This window comes from Ambystoma mexicanum, chromosome 6p, assembly GCF_040938575.1.
Source record: "Ambystoma mexicanum isolate Mex_15411 chromosome 6p, UKY_AmexF1_1, whole genome shotgun sequence".
Lineage (NCBI taxonomy): Eukaryota > Metazoa > Chordata > Amphibia > Caudata > Ambystomatidae > Ambystoma > Ambystoma mexicanum.
The window spans coordinates 678,169,636-678,188,229 of record NC_090935.1 but is presented as its reverse complement, the minus strand read 5'-3'; positions in this window follow the sequence as shown (position 1 = coordinate 678,188,229).

Below are 18,594 nucleotides of genomic sequence, written 5' to 3'. Positions count from 1 at the left end.
AGTTACAATTTTTCATGCGCATGTTGTCGTGGCGCCGGCAAGAGTCACGGGGGACCCTGCACTAGGTCCTCAAGATGCAGGCCTGCTTGGGGTGGACCCCACGCACTGTTTAAATGATGCATGTATTTCACCCAGGGGAGCATGCAAAGTAGCTTTTCTGGCTGTTTAAGCTTCACGTGTGGGTGTGTTGGGGGCTTTCCGGCCGCAACTTGCGAACACGGTTACTTTGTGCAGTGAATTCCATGAATACTGAGGGAGCAAATTTTTATTCTGCATGCAAGTCCGCACTGTGTCCTTCTCTGCGTGTGGCCCTTCCAGGATTTCTACACACATTTCCATGAATTGGGCCCTTAATGCAGATAGAAGTATATATCATGTTTGCCCTGCACCCTCTCCTGACCAGTGTTCCCTCCAGTCCTTTTTGAATATAAAATATAATTAATATTATCGCATTGATAAGAAGTGTGGCATGCCATATTTGCCCTGCTTCTAAGCACTGTAATGAAAGTGAAATCTTAGGTGTTATATTAATAGGAAATGTAGTCCACACAGTCAAAGCATTAGCAAAGATTGTGGGTAAGCACATGTTAGGAGAAACCTCTAAATGTTAGCATCAATAATTCCATACAAAGGCTCAGAATGATGTAATAGTCTTAAAATCATTGTTGTCAGTGTTGATTTAAGTGTGAGTTCTGTGATTCTTACCACACTTCAAACATGTCCATACCAAATCTTATCCCTAGCAGTTTCTTTGCTTCCTTGAGCTGTGTACTAATCTAATTATTTTAAGCTATTAGGTAGTACTTGCACCACCTATAAGCTGAAACTATTTTATTAGAGTATAGCTATGGAGAAAATGATATGAGGGGGGAGAGACAACTTGTAGGTGTTGTTTGGTTATGTGTCCACCCATTGACTGCCCATTGTTTTTTAATCCCTATGGCCATTCACACGCAGGCGAAGCAGAGACAGCGCGTTCCTAACCGAGGTTCCACAGAGATGATCTTCTAGCGCAGGCAACCAAAAGCCCTCCTGAACAATGCGACAGCACGCTTAGCTCGAAGAGCATCTACACGGCCATGACAGACCCGTTTACAAGGTCCGGTTGACCGCGCAATCAGCATTCATCAGATGACAACCAAGACAGAGCACTGTATTGAAGACAGTCCAATACTGATATCAGCCCAAGATGTACAGAATTACTAGAAAAAACAAATCCCTCGATCCTAACAGGGAGTCCATACTCAGATCACATCGCTTTTAACAACAAAGTCCTGAGGAAAGCACAGAGGATACTACACACATTCTAACTGAAACCATGTTCAGATATCCCATAGCTGGAAACACACAATGTGTTGACTCTTGAAGTTTGCTGTAAATAAGCACAACAGATCAAGTCACCTCAAGTACTAACCTCACCACATTGTGTGTTCTTTGTCCTATTGTGTGTAACAGATTTGAACTGACTAGAAATGCTGTTCGATTATTCTGTTCCATGTGTTATTTGAATAAGTCTTCTGAGAGTTGATGACTTAATTGATGCTGTAAATGAGCTACTGGTGTAATAAAAATGTCATAACCAGGTCTGCCTTCAGCCACTCGATTTATAAGCACTATGGGTGTCCTTCACTGAAGTCCTGTCAAACCCAAGCATTTGCAAAGCCAACAGTTTTGTCTTGTGTATAAGTATTGGGCATATGCCAGGCACAGCTATTAAATGCCCAGGTACGTGCACCATTTTGCACCTGCTACCACCAATGGCCAGTTAACACAACTATAGCAGTGCCTGGCAAGTACCCTTCCTATGCCTACACAAAAGCCCAAACTGTTGGTATTGCCAATGTTTGTTTGAGCAGTTGCAGGGTATGCCCAGTTCATGAAAGGGTCACTTCTTTGCCTTTCATGCATTTATTTTTAAAAAGTGAATACAGCAGTCTGGCTGCTGTAGCCCACTTTATTTCCTAATCCTCAAAGAGGCACTGAAATGCGTATATCTTTTTAATAACGTTACACAATGAATGTGAAACGCCCATCTCAGCATAAGTGCTGGGAGCACACAGGCACTCATATAAAGAAGGTGTCTCGCCAGTGCATTGCTTTGCAATGTGAAGAGTCCTGAGAAATGCACAGGTCAATGTGTGTGCCTGTGAATGTATCACAAAGCTAAAAGAAAGTAGATTTGATTTTCTGTGCTTTTTTAACTTCCTTTATTTTTGTGAATCAGGCCCCATGGACTCTAACATGCTGTGCAATTTGGGTGACCTCCGAAAACAGCATTATTACGGCACTTACTGCGCGTATTAGATTGATTTGATTGTGGGAGGAACGGATTGGACGTGGTCACAGCAGGACTGACCTGCCTATGAAGTGGTGTTCGGTTTAAAACCTGCCAAATGACAAGGATATCACTGCGCGTTGGAAACGTTCGTAATCTAATTACTGATGGGGAAGAGGGAACTTGGTTTGGATTTGGGGTATGGTACAAATTAAGGGCCCGATTCATGAAATCTTTTGCACGGTTCAAAGTGACTTTGCACTGCCGACACAAACCCTGATTCATGGAACTGTGCAAAGTGTATTTTTGCAGTGCAAAGTCAGTGCAAAGTTATTTTTGCAGAACAAAATAACTTGGTTGGTCCCTTGTTGTCAAGAGTCATACGTGGATAGTAACAAAAGGTTTTTGTAGATAATTATGTGTTCAGTAGTTTCAGGGATTTTAGACCTGATGAAAGTCATTAGTGTAATGTATTAATAAAAAACGGAGACGTTTTTAAAGATTGTATAATGATAGTGTAATTTGAGCTTGTGTAAATAATCTTATGTTGCTTTTAGTGTCTGAAAGGTTTTTGTAACCAAGAACACTTAAAAAAAAGAAACTAAAAATGGGTTTGTCAAATGTTTCAATCGTGAGATTAAGAGTGAGACACTGAAAAAGTTAATAAGGGTTTTTTAACAAACAACTTTTATTAACTTGAACTTCTGCTTTCTTTTCTTTTTAGGTAAAAAGGATACATGTTTCTGCAGCTTCTGCAGGATTCTGTAGGATCGCTGTGTCACGGTAAGTGTTATAGTGACTTTTAAGCTTCAATGTCTTTTTGGTCTACTTCCTTCTTTTCTATTAACCATAAATGTTGCCATAAAAGCTTCTCCTCTGACTTGAAACACTCAGCCAGATGTTATATGTCTTGTCTGATTTTCTTCTTTCTGTCCTTTCTTTTTATTGTTCTTCCATTTTATAGATAAGTTCTACACAAACCCTTTTCACACTGGATAAATATACAGGCCCTTGCGCTTAGGTTTCTGTGAGATCTGTGTTTAGAGCCTTATGCCATCATATCGCCTCTTTCATGTTTTCCTCATTTTCATTTTGGCTTTACATACAAGCCATCCGTTTTTTGAACGTGACAGATGATTCAGAGATTGCTGGCGACGTACCTTACTAAGAATATAACTCTCCTTATTCTACTTCTTTCGGAGCCGTAATGTTGTGCATAACCTTCAGGTTAATTCAATAGCTTCGTCAACAGACGTTTATTTTCTCTTAATAGATCATGTCTGCAGCTTTAAACAGTTCGCTCCTCTGCCGGAGGCACAGTTTCCCCACGATTCGCTCACCTTCTGTCAGCTGGTTCCCAGCTGACTATCGTATCTCTGCTTTCGACTGTGAGAGACACACCCCCTCAGCGTCGCTGGCTCTCAGCTGACAGACACAAGTTTCTTTTGTCAGCTTTGCGGGCTCTCAGCTGACAGACGCAGAGTTTCCTTCGTCAGCTTCACTGGCTCTCAGCTGACAGATGCAGAGTTTTGTTTGTCAGCGAAGCATCGCAGCTCCCCTCTCCCGTCTCATACTCAAACACAGTACGAGACTTGCCGGATTTCAATATCTCTTCACAACGTCTAGGCGCAATGGCACAACTTCTTAACTGGATAAACTATATATATTTCCTCACATTCACTGTGTTTCAATAGGCCCACTCATAACAGCCACTTTCCTCCTCCTCGCCACCAGTATCCTAGCAACGTTCTAATAAGCAAAGAACACAGATGAGATTAGAAAAAAGGACTTACTTCACTAGAGTGCTTCCCTTATTGGAAGAAAGGACTGTCAATCATTCATTCCATTACCGCCTTCTGATTCTTAACCCTTCGCAATGCCGCAGAGCCTGGTATTGACAGAGCCTGTTTTGGAATTGACATGGCTGGTTTTCTCAGCAGAATTGTCAGAGGGTTTGAAAGGCTTGAGAGAGAAAATGAGCCTGGCGACATTGTGTGGAAGGAGTTATAGTTGTCTGGTGGATTTGTTTGTAAGTCTCATCTAGACGTAGGTCATATTGCTTCCAGTGTACCGTGCCAGTGGGTGGATATATCAGCCTCCTAAGACTTTTATGGATGATTAAAAGAATAGCTAAAGGATGAATACCATCCTTTCTTGTTAATGGACCCATTAAAGTAACCAAGTTAACTAACCTCATGCTCCAGATTGATCGACAGGCTCAATCTAGGGGCCAGATAAGAAATAAGTAACACAAGAGACCTCAGGGATGGGTAAAACCAGCAGAGACGTCCTCTGTAGCAAGGGGGGGAAGGGAAGGAGAACATATGAAGATATGAAATCTTCAACGAACTTTAACATCAACAGAAATAGAAAGGAGAAGTCAAGGGAATCTGTGTATGTATTGTGGGAAAGCCAACCATTATGTAAGGAACTTCCCAAGCATGTCACGAAAGACCAAAGATAGACCATGGAGAACTGACATAGGACAAAGCTAGAAACATCCCGCCCCATTCTAAGAAAACAACATTGTTGTTGCAGTTTTTTCTATCCTATATGGTAGACCCTTTAACGGGATTGCCCTTATTAGATTCGGAGCCTCTGGTGATTTTATTGATCACGATTTTGTACCCACACGTGTGATTCCAACTGTACAAAAGGCCTGGCTAAAACCCATGAGGGTGGTAGATGGGAGACCTTTAATATAAGGGGATATGTGCAAAGATACCCAAGAGCTCAACTAGAGGACATTCTTTGTGATGTTACACAGCCCCCCCATTTACCAGTCAACCTTAGCCCATCTTGACTAAAGGCTCACAACCCCTCATGTATTGGAGAAAGCAAACCGTACCCTTTGCCCTTTTCCGCAGAGTTTTGTAGAGAACATTGGAGTCCACAATTCTGCAAGATTTATCAACAACATAGGAGTTATGAAGGAAGGTACCCACACAGTATCAAGAATTTCCCAGATGTGTTTTTGGATAAGTATTTAGAACAAATACTGCCACACAGAGAATGTGACTGCCGAATAGTTCTAGTTCTGGATTCCATTATCCACATGACCGACATATGCATTACCTGTGAAAGAAGCCGTAGAATTTAAAAAGTACATAGAGGATTATCTTAAAAAATGCTTTTTCAGACACTCTGCATCAACAACAGGGGTCCTGATTTTTTTTAAATTCCAAAAGCAGATGCAGGGACGTCAATTAGGGGTCACCAGAGGTCGCGACTATGTCCTCTGAGGTCTCCCTTGCTACGCCTGGGTCTCCCTCGCTACCGCAAAAAAAAAGAAAAACAAAGTTTTTATTTTATTTTATTTTTTAATGTAAGCTCCTGGGCTGTGGCCAGCACCATGTGGCTCTTTACTTCTGGAGTGGCTGGCTTCCTTGTTCAGGCCTCTTAAAAAAAAAGGAAAAAAAAAGTACAGGGTTACCACAAGTCTAACACTTTCAGCACTGACCCTAAATCAGAAAGTATAGGAATACCGAATATGTGCTTTTCTGGAATTCTATACAATCATTGCTAGACTCATTAAAGGTTTATTTCAGGCACACTTCAGAGGGTGAGTCACTGATTTAGTCTGTGCTTAAACACCTCAACTCAGTCTTTCATCCTTCTGAGGTCGACAAATGAGTACCAACACAGGTTGGGTGATATTGGGTGTATATTTTTTTAAATAAAGCGCTTAAGCGTAAGTGCCATATAATAACAAAGCATTATCATTTGGTGATGCATTCACAGTAATTTAGTAATATGGGTCTATACACACTTATCCTAACGATACATATGGCGATCCATTTTTGTATGAAATGTACATCACTTTATAGTATTATTGTAACCATATTTTTTGTAGTGTACTTAGGAACAATGCTATGTGATGCCACTTCCTGTTGCATCAAGGGGTGAAAGGTTGTGTTCCATCGCTTCCCGCAATATCACTTTTGGGCAGGGTCAAATGGCATCACTTCCTGTGATGTCATCAGAAGTCAAGGGTCGTGTGATGTCACTTCCACTATCCCTGGCATTTTGGTGAAATGACGTCCCTGAGCAGATGGTTACTTTGAGGTCATGTGTGGACTACCAGAAAATAAACATGTCTACTATGTGAAACCGGTATTCACTGGCACTCATATATATATATTGATAGACCAGTTACCAACAGCACATTTGTTATTCAAAACTAGATTTGTTGGAGGCACGTAACCGGTTTTGAATAAAAGAAAGGGATGAATGGAAGACTGCTTTTAATACCTGGTGTGGCAATATTGAATGCCTAGATCTTCTCAGGGTCCTTGAAGTCCACAAGGAACACGTGAGAGATGTCATAATGAGGTTACATGAACATGTTGTGCTGGCTATATCAGAAAATGTCAATTTGAAGTTAACTTAGTGTAATTTCTTGGATTTAAGATTTCAATATATATACCCACAAAATTGGAAGCAGTACTTAAATGGGCAGCACCTACTTTGATGAAAGAGTTCAGAGGTTTCTGTGATTTAGGCATTTTTATAGAAAGTTCATGCATACATTTTTAGCTCTCATGGAAGCTGTTATACTGTTGATGAAGAAAACCTTAAGGTTTGTGAAGGGGCCTGATCGAGAGCATACATATACAATGGTTAAAAAAGACATCACTTCACTACCGATTCTTTGGCATCTGGATTCAAGCCTGACATTGTTTGGGAAAATGATACTTCAACAACAACTATCTGTGCTGTCCTTTCCTACAGGGACAAGGACTCTGCCAAATATCGATGTGATTTATTTTTCCAGAAGTTTCTATTGCCCAGTGAAGGACAACACCATATATACTTGAGAGTTATTGACCCCCTAAGAATCATTTCTGCAATGGTGAGACTGTAAAGGAAGAACTATCGGCATAGTACAGGTCTGGACTCATCCCAATAATTTAGTATTATTTATGACGATCACAGACATGTTCAATGGGTTATTTTCTCCATTTCAATTTAACATCCCATATTGACCAGGAATAAGGCATAGGAAGGGTGATGCAATATTGAAAATGGAAGGAAAACAGGAACCAGCCACACATTTGGAACCTTTGATTTTGTCTGAGTCGAAGTTTGAAGCAGGTCTAAGTAGGTAAATACATTTTTTTAACAACATTTTATGTGAGGAATTAGTATCTATTACGATGGGACAATAGAGGGAACGAACCTGAAAAGCAAAGGTTGGATAGGGTAGGCTATTTAGGAAGCAAACCTTATTTTTACCAGGGGTTCCTCTCAAAGTATGGCTTTGAACTGGTGTCATGATGCACCATTAGCAAGACACCATGAAACTCACAGAGCTTAGCTCTATTGAAACAATTGTTCTGATGGTCATTCACGAGTTAACAGATGACTAATTGTATACAGTCATGTATAACATGCACTAAAGCCAAGACTCTTCGACCATGTCTGGTAGTATTTTTGTGTCTATTAATTACATACAGCAAGCAGACCATGGCAGCAGATCTCGTTAGATTCCATAGTGGAATTACCTATAGCACAAGAGTGCAGAGTGGTTTTGGGGTTGGTGGGCTTGTTGAATCAACTAGCACTCTTCATTTCTTTGGAGAAACTACCCACAGCAGTAACTTTAGGTAGAGTTTTTGTAAAGACAGTATATGGTTGCATAGGTTACCAGGTACTATTATCTCCTATAGGGGCATCTCAATTTGTATAAATGTTTCCTGCTGCCTTCTTTAAAGTGTTAGACATCACTTCTAACAAGTCATCTAGAATAATCAGAAAGACAGACAAAATGAGTAAACCAGTCAATTGAAGAATTGTTAATGTGCTTTATGACAAAGTTTCAAGATGGTTGGGCCCTGTTGTTTCCATTAGCGTGGTTCAGCTATAGCAATCTTGCACGTGACCAGTACATTTTCACTGTTCTTTGCTATTTCTGGATTTGAATGTATAACGTTCCAGGCGGTGATACCGGAATCAGGGGTCCACAAGCACATTTATGAATATTAGTGTTACAAGAAACACTGAAAACAAGATTATGCATGTCAGGATAGCCAAATATAGCTACATGATGTTTTCAGACAGGAAAATCCTAGCTGTGTCACAGTATGAATTGGGTCAGGAAGAAAGACTCTAAAATAAATATTTAAGAATACCATAATTTTTTCCAAATTTGCACAACGATTTGTAAAACCATTTGCAGTACTGCAAATAATCAGTCCAATGGCAGTACAGCAGAATCCCAATAAGTTAGCATATGTGTCCAGTGTGACATGTTTCATTTTAAGAACTGTGCTTACACTGCTTCACACAGGAAGAGATTCCCCACAACAATCATTGAAAATTACCTAGAATTGGAAGTTCAGAACGTACTAGACTCTAAGATATATAGAAATGATATACAGTATATGATAGACTGGCCGGAGTAAGGGCCACAGAATGCTCTTGGGAGCTGGCACAATGGGTGCATGCTCCTCACATGATCAGCAGAGTTTACCAGAAACTCCCAAAGGAACCCAAATGGGGTTAGAGAGATTTGAGAAGAATGGGTGCTGTGAAGATTCAGGGAACTGGGGGGGTGGGGGTGCGGGGGGGGGGGTAAGCAAGAAAGAAACCAGATTGAAAAAAGGACCACAGGGAGGATTGAAAAATTGGTCAAAATGGAAATTGGATGGTAAAAACAGATACAATATCATTTTAGTTACTGCAAAAATGTGTTATGTACCATTCAAAGATGGCCCCTTGAATGAACTAGCTTGTTAAGGAAGTGTATTGGACTGTAAATACCTGGGATCAGCATGAAGCCCTGGTTAATCACCTGTAGGTCACTTCAATCCCTTTACAGATTGTTTGTTGATTTGCTTTGTTGTACTACTTGTGGTTTTGTCTGCCCCTCGATCCCAGCTTTGGTGTTGGAGCTTTAGATTCCTCCCTCTCTTGCTCTTCTTAGATCACCTTCATGTTCCATGTGACTTCCCTCTCTGTCTTTCATGTTCCTGCATTGCTTCCTCAACTCTTCTCGTACCATCGTTGTGGCTCATGCTTCCACCCCTGTGTGACCTGTTGCAATCACCTAGCCATCAGCACCCTGTGTTCGCCTGCACACCTCATGGTACTTAGCGTTGGCTTCCTCTATGTGCCTGTGTCTTTTTCTGCATCTCCTACTCGTTCCTTCTGTTCAGCCTCTCAAATCCTTCTCGTTCAGACACTGGCCTCATCACAACTTCAGCGGTAACCCTTAAATCTGGCGGTCGCGCTATTACCGCCGGATTTAAGGGTCCGCCGAATCAGGGTTTTGGCAGATTTCACCCCAGCTCTGAGCTGGGGGGAAATCTGCTGAAAATTTGCGCTATTACCGCTGGTGGGAAATCCGCCGGTGGGAAAATTCCCGATTGGGCTCAATGGGGAATGGGGAATTACTTTACCGCTGAACTCGTGATCTGGCGCTATTAGCGCCAGGGAGTTCGGCGGTACGGCTAATACCACTAGCGGTAATACCGCCGGCGGTACTGCCAAAGTCGTGATGAGGCCCACTGTCTGGAACACCTACATTCCTCTCACTTAAAGCTTGTATCAAATTGCAGTATTTCCTGATGATTTAGGTTTTTTTTTCTGGCTTTACCACTGGACTTTGGGGAATAGTAAATGGGAAGTAGCTGTCGGTGGAGCCCAATGTTCCCTCTAAGCAGCTATAAGGGATTTCATTCCGGGCCACACCCAAGTTAAAGCCCAGCGTGTAGTGCAAAACTGAAACCCTTAATTATTTTTGTCTATAAGTTCAATATTCTGAACGATATACCACTCATATCACACCCTTCTCCTGGAACCCCCCACCCCCTGCCCCTGGTCACACTGAACCAGGAATCAGGCTAGTTCGCAAAGGTAAATATTTATTTATGTATTTAAAATGTAATCACAATATGTTTTAATAGGTGCACAACAATCACCAATGGGGTGACAGAACATAGAATAATATCTTTAATACACTAGAAATAAGTAATGGGCAAAACAAATGCAGCACAGAAAATAATACTTTTGTGTTGGTTCAGATCAGATAGATGGTTAGAGGTTCCCCATGCAACACCCCTCAACCCCCCAATGGGCAATTAAATAGATGTGAGGAGAGAGCAGGTATTCAGGAATAACACAAATCAAACAGAATATCAGTCCCGCCTTTCCCCCTTCAAACACAAGAGAAAAACAGAGTTGACTTTTCAGCATCAGAATGGCTTTAAATTGTCTTTAGAATTGACTAGGAAAAAACACCAAATATGATCAAAAATACTGAAATTGTTAGAAATTCCTAAGGGAGATGCTTTGAACAGTTGTACACAATCACGAGCAATGATATAGTCCAAAGAAAACATTAGAAATCTTAAAGTCCATGTTGGAATCAGTTTAAAGCTATTTTACACTTGTAAACCTTTCAGATTTTTAAAATCGCGGCAAACTTTTCCTTGTGCAATTTTCACTATAAGAGCTGTGGATTTTAGGTACAAGTAGGAGTTGAAATTTCGTTTCTATCACAAAAACTCAGGGAGTTATACAGGTTTTAGTAAAGGTTGTTTTTGTATAATAGGCCCGAGAATGGAAAACAGAAATGCACTTTTGAAAATGACAAATGGATTTGCTTACACTAGAGGATGACTATGAAAAAGCGAATGCCACACAGGGATCTTACAGTCACGTGATCAGTGTGACCCGCCTGCTAAGGAAACTCGACTTCTTCAGATGAGAAAAGGGTCAGCGCAAAGATAGTTCTAACAATACTGGTTCTGAGGAAAGATAGGATGGGTTTGAGATAGGGGTAAGACGATGCAAATATAATATGGGCCACAGTTCTTCCTATTAATACTCACAGGACCAGTTACTAAATTGGACCGTCAGCTCTGGTCATTGGATTGGATCTGGTCTAGGAAAGACAGCACATCAGGCACTGTACTGGATCAGCGAGGCCGGTCGCCGGATTTGCTCAGGATCTGCCCTCCTAGTCTGTGGGTATTTTAATCAAGCTGGATAGCGAGTTCCTCAGGCAAGCCTAGTGGTGATAAGCCAGGGAATTTCAGGATACTGGTTCAAAAGGCCTTCTCACACCACAAAGCGCTTCACTGGGGGAGCGAATACATTTGAGGATTTGGGCCTTGCTGGAATCAATAGTTCTCTATTGCTGGCAAGAGTTTTGGCCTCTGGATCTGGAAGAATATTAAAGCTGGATCTAGAATGCTGGATCAGAGTGCTTCGCCGGAATCAGGAAAGTGGCTGGATCAGTGAGCCCCTATGGGTTGTCAGCTGTCTCTATTTATGCTCTGAAATGGCATCACAAAGGGGGTGTATGGGCCGGCTTAGCTAAGCCTGCCCTGTGAGCTGGGATAGGACCACACTTCATCTCCGCCTTGTTTTTTGAGTGATTGGATCCAGGCCGGATGATGTCACATTTTATGATTTGCTTTACAATCCTCAGAAACCTCCATTTACCCACAGGTCTCAAAATCGGATTTGATACTAAATGTACATTTCTACATTGGTCACCTTTATACAAATCATACACAAAGATGCCATATTTTATGTAGAAGCTATTCCTCAAAACCCTGCAGCAGTGGGATCTTGTCTCAACTTTCTACAGAATTTTGTCCTTTTCGCTATGAACACAATTTCCCAATGTTAGGCAAATTTCCACAAATGTGTGTGTTTAACATAAGGATGTGCATGTAAATTTTCACAATTCTAACATTAATACAATTTGCATAAAACCACATATATTGCCATTCCTGTCCAGAACATGTCACACAGTTCTACCGCCCCTTCACACGTGCAGCCAAACATTAAATTAACAACTCTGTCCTTTTTATATTTTTCACCCTTTTGGTTGACAAGTTATGAGTCTTTTGAGAATTGTTCTTTGCTCATGTTTAGCAACAGATGGTCTGCCCCTTTTTGTCTCCCTGCAGTCCAGGGTCATCCCCCTCCTTGTTTGTTCCTTCCAGATGCCATTTACAACCACCTTCACAACTCCAGTTTCCTGGGCTGAAGCTCTGTCATTGTGCCTTCTCTTTCTGTAGACAAGATTCTGTTCTACCCCGCAATTAGCACCTCCAAGTGAGTTTCTGCTGAGCGGAAGGCCCTCCTTCTGGGATAAACCTGCTTTTCCAGTTCTTTCAGCTCCCAGGCCAATTAACTTTTTAAATCCAGCCAAAACCAAATTTGTTGCATCAAACATAAACAAATTTCTTTCTTAGCCTTAAAATCTGTGGGATCAAAAACACAACTAACATCTGTATTCCTTTTTGGCAACAATCCTTTTTATGTTTGCTAATCCATCAGACTTTTTAGTTTTAGGTCATTTTAAAGTTTCATCAGTACTCCTCTGACAGCTGCCATTCAGGTAGCCCCGGGTACTGCACCCAGATTTTGGCATACGCTGTCAATTTTCACACAATCCAGTTTGTCTGAAGAATGTTTTGCTCTTCACATTAGATAAATGAATTTTGGCACCAGGCAATATTTTGAATGTTGAGAAGTGTTGCGTTATAGGCATTTCAGAGTTTTTAGCAACAGAGCAAATGTCATTTGTAGGCACATTTTTGGGTTTCACTTGCAAAGTGCTGCTTCTCTCTCTGCACTCTGTTTGCTGGTCATGGAGCCCACTGGCACTTTTTCTGCAGGGTGTACTCTATTCCAGTGCACATGCACCATGGGTGGCAGGTTGTGCATCCCTCTTTTTGTGTGCTGAGGCATACAGGTTTTGTAGGTTTTTGTAGGTTTTTGTAGGTTTTTGGCGCGCACAAGGGTTTTGCCGCCATTGTTGCAGTTTCTTTCACCATAACTGGCAGGGTGATGCCGCATAGCATATCGGGGTGGATCAAAACATCCCACACTGTGCGCATGTGCACTTGCCCAGCTTCCTTCTGGGTACCGCTCAGAAGACTTTTAGCAGCACACACAGACAATTCCCACCAATTCAAAAAGTTTTAATAAGGCACAAGCCACAGAAGGTACCTAATATTTGCTTTCTCACAAGATAAAGCTAAATTGGACTAACTAGTCTTGATATTCTGGTCTAGCCTATGTTCATTGCCCTCCCATGCTTGACCTTAAAAACCTAAACATCCAAAAAACAGAATAGACCCACAAGAGGTACAAAACTAGTATGGAAAAGTGGCTGACGAATAGAAGATATTTTTAAGATATTCCTGCACACATTAACCAAATAAGCTACCCTCCCCACCCATGACTCCTGTACTTGACTCAACCACACTTACACCTTATGACTCTAACTTCCACCCCCGGTGACATTCAGATATTTCGATACAACAGGGACTATACCTACCTTGGCTCTGCAAACGTTTACCAGACTTGTACCTACATCCACTTGTTTTCTGTTATAATATGCACAACGTTCAAGCACAAGAATTTCTGTTACTCATGGTGCCTTAGCAAAAGCGTCACCCAGACTATTTAACCCAACTGTTAGCTCAAATATTGGATACTGACTGTAAGTAAGCAGGCTACTTGGATGTGTAAACTCATCCAATGCTTCCTATTCTTTGTACATATGTCTCAAAAGCACGTTGTAGTGTCCCCTTGTAAGTTAATGCATTATAAAACTAAAATATCAATTTGCCATATTAAGACCAAGTAGACAAAAGTCATGTTCAGCATCTCCTACTTTAGCAATGCTAGCATTACCCTATACATGGAGAACAAAAGTGCAACATAATTTACTTGGAGAATAATAGGTATGGGCTATGCCTGTCATTGTTTGTGTATAGTATAATGGCAACATATATTCAAATAACAAGCATGCTTTTTACACAATATGCATCATTTCCATGTTTTCAGAGTTCCATGGGGCATAGATCTTAACATATTATGTGGTAATTCACTACTTTACAAAAGCAGTTTCACTGAGTCCTTATCCTTCCCAACAATTTAAAGGTGGGGTACGTTGCAAACAATCTTGTATTCACTTCATAGTAATTGTGCACATGCAGATTTATGACATGCTCTTAAAGCGCACATATTGTCATGGTGAGACTTTAACTATTTTTTGCTTGCAAAGTATTGTGGGTATGCAAATATCTGTTAGTGTTTTGCTGCTACAATCCCTCACTTTTTACAGAGCCCCGCCAACTAGTATTGGAGGGTAGCAGGGGACCAGGGGAGGGGTATGTGTGAAGGGCACAGAGAATATTTCTTCAGGATGAAGAACAAATCAGCAACTTTCAAAAATCTATCAAATCAGATGTTTTGGCAGTTCAGTACATTGAAGGAAATGTGTTTGTTTGCTAAAGGATAAGAAACTCAAGTAACAGTCTAGGAAACTGCATCTTCTGTTTCTTTCTATTCTCAGCTGCTGAGGGATTTTCAATATAATCATGTGTTTGTGTTTATTGCCTCTAACATCCCCATGCTTATTGTTTAAATTATATTTATGAATTTCAGAAGAGGGATCCCTAGTCAAAGAAAAAGGCACTCAATCTGTTGTACCTGTGAGCTTTGCTGCTTTTGACTTAAAAGGCAAAAATATGCTACTTGATATTCTTCAATGGGGCTCCTGAAGATATAATATGATATGATATGATATGGCATTTATAACGCGCCTATACAAAAGTGTTTCAAGGCGTGACGAGGCATGGGAGGGGGAACAGGGGAGGACAGACAACGATCCTACTAGGCCAGGTGTCATTCAGATCGCGCAAGTGCATGGGATGGGGAAGGAGGAGAAGTGCGAGAGGACAGTGCAATACATGGGATAAGAACCAAACTAAATAAATAAATAAATAAAGATATATAGTGCGTAAAAGTACAGCCCGCAGGTGGCAAGTGCCAGGAAGTGCAGCCATCAGGTGTCAAGTGCTGGTGGTGGGACTGTAGGGATACAGAACCAGTCCTCAGGTGCCGTGAAGGCAGTGCAGGAGTGTGACTGGCACGGGAAAGGGACCTGGGCCAGAGATCAGAGGGTGACCAGGTAACCAGTGCAAATTCAGTGTCAGCCAGGAAGTCAGCAAGGGAGAGGAGGAGAAAGTGCAGAAGCAAAGAGAAAGGTTTTGAGGTGCTTCCGGAATCGAAGATGATTCTCCTCAAATTTCAGGGAGGCAGGGAGGCTGTTCCAGAGGGAGGCACCAGCCGAAGAAAGAGACCTACCACCAACTTGTTGCTTTGAGAAGCGACTGACTCTGAGGGAGTTTGAGGTAGATGAGCGAAGAGCTCGAGAGGGAAGGTGTTTAGGGAGAGAGAGCTGAAGGTATTGAGGCCCAAGGCCCCAGAAGGCCTTATGGATGATCCAGAGGGTTTTGAATTTAATCCTCACAACCACTGGGAGCCAATGCAGAGATTTCAGTCCTGGAGAGATACGATCCCTAGGCTTGAGGCCAAGGACAAGTCTTGCGTTCCTGTTCTGGATAAGTTGCAGAGGGCAGAGAGTAGAAGCAGGCAGATTTAGATAGAGGCTGTTACAATAGTTCAGCTTAGAGAGAATCAGGGCTCTGGAGACATTGAGCTTCTGGGGAAGGAGAGGAAAGGAAGTATACCTCTGAGGAGGTGCAGCTGGTAGTGTGACTTCTTAGAGACATCAGAGATGTGAGGAGATAAAGAGAGTGTAGAGTCAAAGATGACCCGGAGGTTTTTAGCCTTGCAGGTGGGAGAAGGAAGAGGGCCAAAAGAGGCCGGCCAGAGAGCTGAAGGGAAGGAGGGAGTGGGTGTGCCGATGAGGAGAATCTCAGTCTTACTGGCATTGAGGCAGAGGTCATTGGCAGCACACCACTCCTGGATAGCAGGCAGACAGTCAGAGATGAGGGAGGTGGAGGAGGAGGCAGAGGGTAGCCTGAAGATGTGCTGGGTGTCATCCGCATAACACTGAAAATTGGGGCAGAGAGCGGCGATGCGGTAGGCCAGGAGTGCCAGGTATTGGTTGAAAAGCCAGGGAAAGAGGTTAGACCCCTGATGGACACCACAGGTAGAGAAAAAGATAGCAGAGAGGAAGGACCCAAGTTGGACCTGGGAGTGTCGGTCGGAGAGGAAAGAAGTCAGCCACGCCAGAGCCTGACCGGTGATACCCAGGTTATCACAGAGACGGTTGAGCAGGATGACATGGTTTACTGTGTCAAAGGCAGAAGAGAGATCAAGCAGGATGAGAATGCATTGTGTGTTAGAGTCAAAGGTGGAGAGCAGGTCTTCACGGATGTTCAGGAGAGCAGTTTGCGTGCTTCTGGCGGCTCTGAAGCCAGACTGGTGGTTATGAAGACAGCCAACAGATTCGGTGTGGAGATTGAGCTGGGTGATGGCCAGTTTCTCCAGGAGCTTGCCCAGGGAGGGAGTGATGGAGATTGGGCAATAGTTGGCCGGGCAGGAGGGGTCGGCAGTGGGTTCAGTGGGTTCAGTAAGGCTAATTTTGAATTGTATCTAGGCTGTGGTGAGGAAGGTGGGCAAAACTATAAGCTGCATTATGTGCCCTGTCATTTCACCTCTTATGTCCGGGTTAAAACCAGGGCTTCGATACAATTTTACTCCCTACTTGAAATCAAATGATTTGTCAGGGAGTAAGAAAATAATTAGCTTTGACAGTAGGGGTTTTTCATGCTTTTATGTTGTTTCTCCTTAAAATGCCTATTGACATCGAGCAGTAATATTATAATATTATTAGAGCTCCTACCTATGTCAATGCTCTGCTGGTCACTTATTCAAAGAAATATCAGTGGAACCTTGTGGGTAGTAGCAGGGGGAAGGCTTCTATATGTTCTTGGTTTCCTGTTTTTGTTGGGCACATTTTCCTGTTTTTAGAGAGTAAAAATTGATGCATATATGCCTTTTAGCCGTAAGGCTTGTTTTGAGTAAATGTTGTCACAGGACAACTCATGTGGATAGCAAGCAGAGACCCAGGAATTCTGATCATATTCGGTGCTGCATTTATTCAGATGCAATTATCGTCCTTACACAAATAGAGGCATGTTCCCCATGCCCTTTAATTACTTCATTAAAGTGGCACATGAACTCCTATTGGCATGTATTCTTACACACTCCTTTTAGTTGCCATTATTCCATTTGCAAAAATTGGATACTATTTGAATTTTTTTGACAACATCCGTGATAAGCGATATTTGTTTTTTGTAATGAACAAGTGTTTTATTTCAATGGCATTAAACACTTTCATCATTCTCTGATCAGTGTTGACAAATGAATAGGCACAACTAAACCTATTGTGTATCCTGAGGATACAAAGCTTTTTATGTTCATACACTTTTCTTTCTCTGCACTGGAGCTTTAGGTGGGTACTATGAAATATCTTGAAGTCTTGGACTGGTTGATAAGCTCTCCTTATAATCACATATACAATATGTACATAGTTAGCCTATACATGCTTGGAATTTCTTTTGTAAGATTCACCCTTTTCACCGATTTGTAAAGATTTGCAGTGGTTAGTAAGGGGAAATACTCTTCTAAACTCTTTGGAGATGGTTGCTCACTATGTATGTATGCTCACAAAGTGGCTTACGTCATTATTAAGTTGCCCACATGGAAAATAAAGTGCACACAAAAGCTAATCATTCCCGCACTTAGGAAAAAATAATTAGAGGAAAGATTGGTGGAGCCCCTTGCTGAATGCCCTCTACCGGGTAAGTCCTTTATATCCTTCCTCTGTACCAGAGACTTTATTCATTTGTGCTGACAGTTAATGTGTTTTCTCTTTGCCTTCCCCTTTCCCTTCTTTTGTCTCCCCCTTTCTCCTGGAGAGTGTAACTCACAGGTGTGGCATTTGCCCAGAGACACTACGAAGCACTTCAGTAGGAAGGGAGGACTTGGCATATCAGTTTGCAAGAAGTGCCTTCGAGTCATGACACTGTATTTATATGAACTACTTTAAGCACATATAGGACTACAATGAGACTCATCCTCAACGAGAAGTGACAAGAATTTCATCTGCTAGATGAATGGTGGGGGCAAAATAGCTTTCAAGTCGGCATTACTGAAAGAAAATGTGAAGCATCACTACTTTGCATAGTTGCAAAGTCAGGATCTTCACACAACATAATTCACAAAGCTGGGCAGCCATAAGATAGCAACAGCTGGAAAATGAGTGAAGCACTTGATCATTTGATGTCAGTAGTTGCCAAATGCCTGGAAAATAACATTATTCTGGTTTCTCTTTTTGGTATGTATTTTTGCATCCCAAGAAGAAAGATTTTCAATTTGAGATATCATTTGGTATATATGCTCACAAATGCTTTTACATCCAGCATAATAGAGGCCAGGGTGTCTGGATATGAAGATTGTCTTTTGTTGTGATATTAAGGGTTTCCTGTTGAAGAAGAATTCCTTGAAACCCATGAATGCCATGGCTACTTTTC